This window comes from Arachis ipaensis, chromosome B10, assembly GCF_000816755.2.
Source record: "Arachis ipaensis cultivar K30076 chromosome B10, Araip1.1, whole genome shotgun sequence".
Taxonomy (NCBI): Eukaryota; Viridiplantae; Streptophyta; class Magnoliopsida; order Fabales; family Fabaceae; genus Arachis; species Arachis ipaensis.
Window position 1 is genome coordinate 597,677 of NC_029794.2, and position 6,222 is coordinate 603,898.

The 6,222-nt window shown below is 40.1% G+C and overlaps 1 long non-coding RNA gene across 1 annotated transcript in view; it reads right to left on the reverse strand.

Annotated features, from left to right (window-relative positions):
• LOC110267460 overlaps window positions 1–4,479 on the reverse strand; it is a 17,446-nt gene extending 12,967 nt beyond the window's left edge. The window contains exons 1-2 of the long non-coding RNA XR_002355107.1: window positions 4,470–4,479; window positions 3,652–3,660 (exon numbers count right to left, since the gene is read on the reverse strand). This is a non-coding gene — a long non-coding RNA (uncharacterized LOC110267460). The remainder of the gene's footprint in view (window positions 1–3,651; window positions 3,661–4,469) is intronic.

Below are 6,222 nucleotides of genomic sequence, written 5' to 3' on the forward strand. Positions count from 1 at the left end.
AATAAAAAAATAACATTTTTATTCTTTTTTTTTTCCAAAGATATATGTTATTTATTAGGACTTAAAAAAATAACAAGAGATCCAAAATTTGAAACAATACAAAAAATAGGGGCCTCCCAAATGACACTAATACAGGTGTCAAAGCAAAAGGAATTAAAGATAAGGAAAAACGAAAGAGTAAAGGTATGAAGTGAAGCACTCAAGCACGGAAACCAAACAAATCAAGCAAGACTTGCTTTCAGAATCTCGTTGATTAACTTGTGCGAATCTTGAGCTAATTTATCTGCAGAGCACATTTTCTTGTCAAAGACGTACCGGTTCTTTGCCTTCCAGCAATTCCAGCAGAGCACTACTAGAAGTGTGTTTAGTCAGCATCCATTCGAACCCCAGTCCCACGCATGCAAACTTTTTGCCACCAATGGAAGAAGGGCTCTAAGCAATTGTTCCACATATTTTCATTAATCAACGGTGATCTCCAAATTGCTACAGAGAGGGGGCATTGAAAGAGACAGTGGCAGATGGTTTCTTCTTGGACTAGACAGCGAGGACAAGTACCAGGAGTGTCTGAAAATTTGCTATGCAATAAGCTCATCACCGGGAGTTTTTCATGTAAGCATTTCCACAGAAAAATCTTTATCTTGTGCGGCAACTTCATTTTTCATAGACTATCCCAGACTTTGTGATTTTGAAAAGATTGGGGGCATTGAAAAAGTGGTGGATGGTAGAAAGAATAAGCAATTTTATAACCTGAATTTACCTCGTATGTTCCTGATTTGGACCAGATCCAACTAATTTTATCTTCCCCTTCTGCTGGTGTTATTAACAGGATTCTCGAGCTAATAGCCGCAATGAAGGTGGACTCTATTAGCGTTTGGTTCCATCTTTGATCAGGAGTCATTAGATCGCTGACATAGAATAGAGAGTGGTTAGGTTGCTGCTGGAAGCCTGATAAGGGAACAATGAATGGCACCGGGGGAGGCAACCAAGGATCTTGGGTAATTCTGACTGACGTTCCAGAGCCTATTCTCCATGACAAGCCCTTTTCGACCACTTTTCGGCCCTCCAAGATGCTGTGCCAGCCCCAAGAAGGTACATTACCTAACTCAACTCTCAGTATATCACTATATCTGAAGTATTTGCCTTTTAGTAATCTGAAAATATTTGAATTAGGGTATTTAGCAATTCGCCAGCACTGTTTTTCGAGTAGAGCTAGGTTCTGTGCCCGTAAATCTTTTATTCCGAGCCCACCTTCCTTTTTGGGTCTTGTCATAGTATCCGACTTAATCCAAACGATCCTTCTTTTTGAGTCTCGTTGGCCCCACCAAAATTGAGACAGCATTCTATGAATCTCATCGAGTAAAGTATTCGGGAGTCTAAAACAAGATAACGAGTAGATGGGAATTGCTTCACCAACCGCCCTTAATAGAGTATGCCTCCCACCAGATGATAACAAACTTCTTTTCCAGCCCTGTATCTTCTTTTGAATTTTATCTTTAATGTCTCCGAACGTGGCTTTCTTCGATTTTTGAACAACAGAGGGGAGTCCCAAATATTTATCTTGGGCTCCGATATGATTAATATTGAGGTGTTGAGAAATGTTAAGTCTAGTTTCTTGGGAGGTGTTACGGCTAAAGAAGACCGCAGACTTATCCAGGTTCACCTTTTGACCACTGAAACTCTCATAATTGTCTAAGAGCTCCAAAATCCTCTGGGTTGCCTCAGTTGAACTCTTACAAAATAAAATAGAGTCATCCGCAAAAAGCAGGTGATTAATTGATGGACATCTCCTATTAATCTGAACACCTTGAATTTTCCTGTTTTGCTCTGCCTTGTGTAGCAAGAAGGATAGCCCTTCTGCACAGAAAAAAAAAAGATATGGAGATAGAGGATCGCTTTGGCGAAGACCCCTATTTGGTCTGAAAAAACTAAAAGGTTGTCCTTCTACAACTACAGAGTAAGAAACAGTCGTTACTAGTTCTCTTGTCCAGTTAATCCATTTTGAATCAAAGCCTAGCTTTTCCATAATAAACCAAAGAAATTTCCATTCAACCCTATCATATGCCTTGCTCATATCAAGCTTAATAGCCATTTCCGAGTCCAAACCACTTCTTTTATTTTTCAAATAATGCATGCATTCATGTGCAATAAGGATATTGTCTGAAATAAGTCTCCCCTTTAAAAAAGCACTCTGATTGGGACTAATGACTTTATTCATAATGCTCTGCATTCTATGCACTATAACCTTAGAAATAATTTTGTATATAACAGAAGATAAGCTAATAGGTCTCACCTAGTTCATAGTGCTAGCATCACGAATTTTAGGGATAAGACAGATATGAGTATGGTTAAAACTTCTTAGGATCCGACCATTATGGAAGAAACTCCTAACAGCTTTAAACACATCGCCCCCTACAATATCCCAAAAGGAATGAAAGAATTTCGCAATGAAACCGTCGTCACCCGGAGCACTTTGAGGATAAACACTGAAAGTTGAACGTTTGATCTCCTCCATAGAAACTGGTCTTTGGAGCCTCCGGTTCATGGAAGCTGTAACCCTAGACTCCAAATCCTCAAGGAACCGGTTTGGATCAGCCGCATCGTTGGATGTGAGTATATCCCGAAAGTACTCCTCTGCCACTCTTGCTATTTGTTCTGGTTGGGATGCAACTTCACCATTTCGACCAATCAATCTCCAAATCCTATTCTTCTGCATCCGAGACTGGAAATTCTGATGAAAGAATCTTGTATTCTGGTCCCCTTCTTTGAGCCATTTAACACGAGATTTCTCTCTCTAATAGCTTTCTTCCTTATTGAACGCCAGTTCTAACATTTTTTCCAATCCATTCAGCTCGTGACCGCCATGAACTCCCCCTGCCCGAAGTTCCTCTATGGCTGATTGTAACTCTTCAATCTCTCGTTTTGAGTTAGTTTTGTGGTGAATCTGCCATTGGACTATCCTGTGTCTACAATACTTTAGTTTTTGGGCCAAAGAATACATTGCTGAGCTTTCTACTTCCAACCCCCAGGCCTCCGCCATAATCTGTCTGACTTCTCTTTCATAACACCACCGCTCTTGGAATTTAAACCTTCGTTTGGGATCAGTTTCCAAGAGAAGGGGGGTATGATCTGAGCCTGATTCTGAAAGCCTGTTTAGTATAGTACGCGGGTATTGTGTTTTCCAACTCAATCCAACTAACCCGCGATCCAGTCGCTCTTGTACTAATTCTGAACCTTGCCTTCTATTTGTTCATGTGAAGGGACGACCCACCATTCCAATATCCAATAACTCATTTATATTAATGAAGTTATTGAATGCTAGAATTGAGGTTGCTGATTTTTTACTACCACCCTGTTTTTCTGCTTGTTCGGCTATAGCATTAAAGTCACCTATAATAACTATTCTGCCTTGGAATTGTTGAATAATAGAGAAGAGCTCATTATACTGAGAGTCTCGAATAGTGTCGGAGCTATTGAGGTGAACTCCAATGAGTCCCCAAATCTCGTTCTTGCTTGTGTCATGAACCTCTGCTGCTATAAAGTAATTACCACTATTTCGGATACAAAGATTGATAGAGTCCCTCCATCCCAAAACTAAGCCAACAGCCACCCCAACCGGGTCCACAATGTTCCAATTACTATAGCCACATGAACAAAGTTTTGCTTCTACTTGTCGAGATTGATTCTTTGTCTTACTAAGAAAAACAATCTCGGGGGAGTGAGACTTACTCATCCCTTTAAGGTTGTGGATAGTCAGGGTGTCCCCAAACTCCGACAATTCCACACTAAAACTTTCATGGTGCCTTGGGTACCATTTGAAGGCTGGTACCCTCCACCATTAAACATGTTAGTTGTTCTTCTTCGAATCTGGCCCTTTTCGGAGACTCATCCGTCCCCCCATTCTTCATTCGTCTCTTTATTCCTAACTGGACTTCTATTGAGTATGGTCCTTGTCTGGCGAGGCTCTTCCACTTCTTACCATTTCCAATCTTCGAGCTTTGTTTAGGGTCACTCTGCAGGTACTTGTCCCGGGAAGCCATAGGAGATGGTTCTGCAATGACAACAACCTCCATCTTCTCAATCTCATCTTCACGGTTTTGGGGTAAGGGAAATGCTGGTAATGCAGAATGTGTATTTGCTTTCTCTTCTTCCACTTTATCCTTCATGTTCATCCCAGCAAACTCCTCTAAAAGACAACTTAGAACGGGCTTCTTCTTCCTCTACGTGCTGCAGTTCTGCATTTGGTTGGAATGGTTATGGTTATTTTCCCCTTTTATCAATATACGCACACCAACTTGGCTGGCTTTCACCCATTCTCCTATTATGTCTTGTGTAACTTTATCAGCCTCCATGTCTCTTATTAGGTCGTGACAGAGTTTTGCATCATGCCCCATGCGAGCACAATAAGGACAACATATCCCAAGCCTCTCATATCAAATGCCAATCACCATCTCCTTCCTATTTGGCCCAACAATTTTTAAGCTATCTTTAACTCTTCGGTTTGCCTCCATACTGACTTTTGCTTTGAGAATTCTTGTTTCTCTACCCGCATCGGGAAGAGTCCGATCTCTAGCACTGGGCCTATCTGTAACACCCAACCACCCAAAACTTTACGCTTAAGTCGTAAAATAGAGGTGGTGAGGTATTACGACTTCTAAAAATTAAAATACATACTTATAATAGTAGAAAGAATATAATAGACTAGGAGCCTTGAAAAATGGGTAAAACAAAATCACAAAATGAAAAGCGCCACGCTCCGGAAACGGAACAACTTGCGTGTGAGGCAAAATCCTACCTCTCCATAAACCTCTAAGAGGATAAAAAAGAATAAGTTATGTGGAGAGAAAGCTAAGTACGTGTATATACATTACTGCACAACAAAATAACACAGTAACCACTTCGCTTCAGGTGTCCCGACGCCTAATGAGATACCTTTCGACCTGCATCTAAAAAACAACAACATAGTATGGAATGAGAACCGGAGGTTCTCAGTATGGTAAAGGTGGCCACATAGTTAATATAAAAGGTCTCGGGAAAGCCAGAGGCATTTCTAGAACTCCGACACTCAAAATCATTCTTAAATAAAATAAACTAAACCAAAAGTTAGGTAAGTTATCTAAGGTATTCTAGTTCTGAATCTAACTTTAACTTAATACTTCACTTTCTGTCGCCTCCAATCCTCCGAATCACTGGTGGAATAACCCTCTCCCCTCACACCTTCGTCAAGAAGGATTTCTCAGAAAACATACACATACAGTTCAAGCAAGGAAAACACAGATAGAGAAGCATTTACAGCAAGTAGGACAAGTAGCGGATAAGCAAAATTAAACAGTTAAACAAACCAAAACAATGCACACTCAAGCAAACAAACAAATGCATATGATGTATGCCTGTCCTATGGCTGATGAGTCTCATCTGTCGGTTATACAGCCAACCCGACATGTCCTGGTAGTTAACCATTGGACAGTCCCTGCTAACTTTTCTTTGCTGGTTACATGCTGGCCAGAATTTAATAAAGTTGCTGACTCCCTAGACTTTTCCTTTTAAAATAACACTTCAAATCAAAACTCCAATTCTTATAGAAATTCTAGCAGTATCTCCTCTAAAACTCGAATTTCTGCCAACCCTTCAAAGGTCCCAACTACCGAACCAAACACCTCTCAGTCATTCAAATCATTTCCAGTAACATTATTTCAAAATCAAACAAATACCAATATTAAATATTTTTCCAAAACCAACTAACTTCAACAGCAAATTATTAACAACAACTAAACCACACATTTTATACCATATACACAATCCATCAATTATTCATTCAGTTCATACCTATCTTAAGGTCTTCTAGCCTAAGATTCCACGTGACATTAAACATTAACTACGAGAAACCAAAACCATACCTTCGTACGGAATCAAAATATTCAAAGCTCTGGAGAAGCTTTCTGACTGAGCTATCGAAGAAGAAAATGTCTAAAATCGTCTGTGCCTCCTAAAACTCCCATTGGCCAAACCCAAGAGATAAAGGAGCTACGTCACCGTCAACTTTCACCGACCAAAAGTGGTGCCAACGTGTAGAGGAGGAGGATACAAATACTTTTACCGGATTAGATTTTTGATTGGAGTTACGGATTGCAAGAAATCGAAGCCGGAAGTTCGAAGAAATTTACGTTCTTTCTTTTTCTCTTCGTTACGCTATTCTCTCTCTTTTTTTCTTTCTTTCTTAAGCTG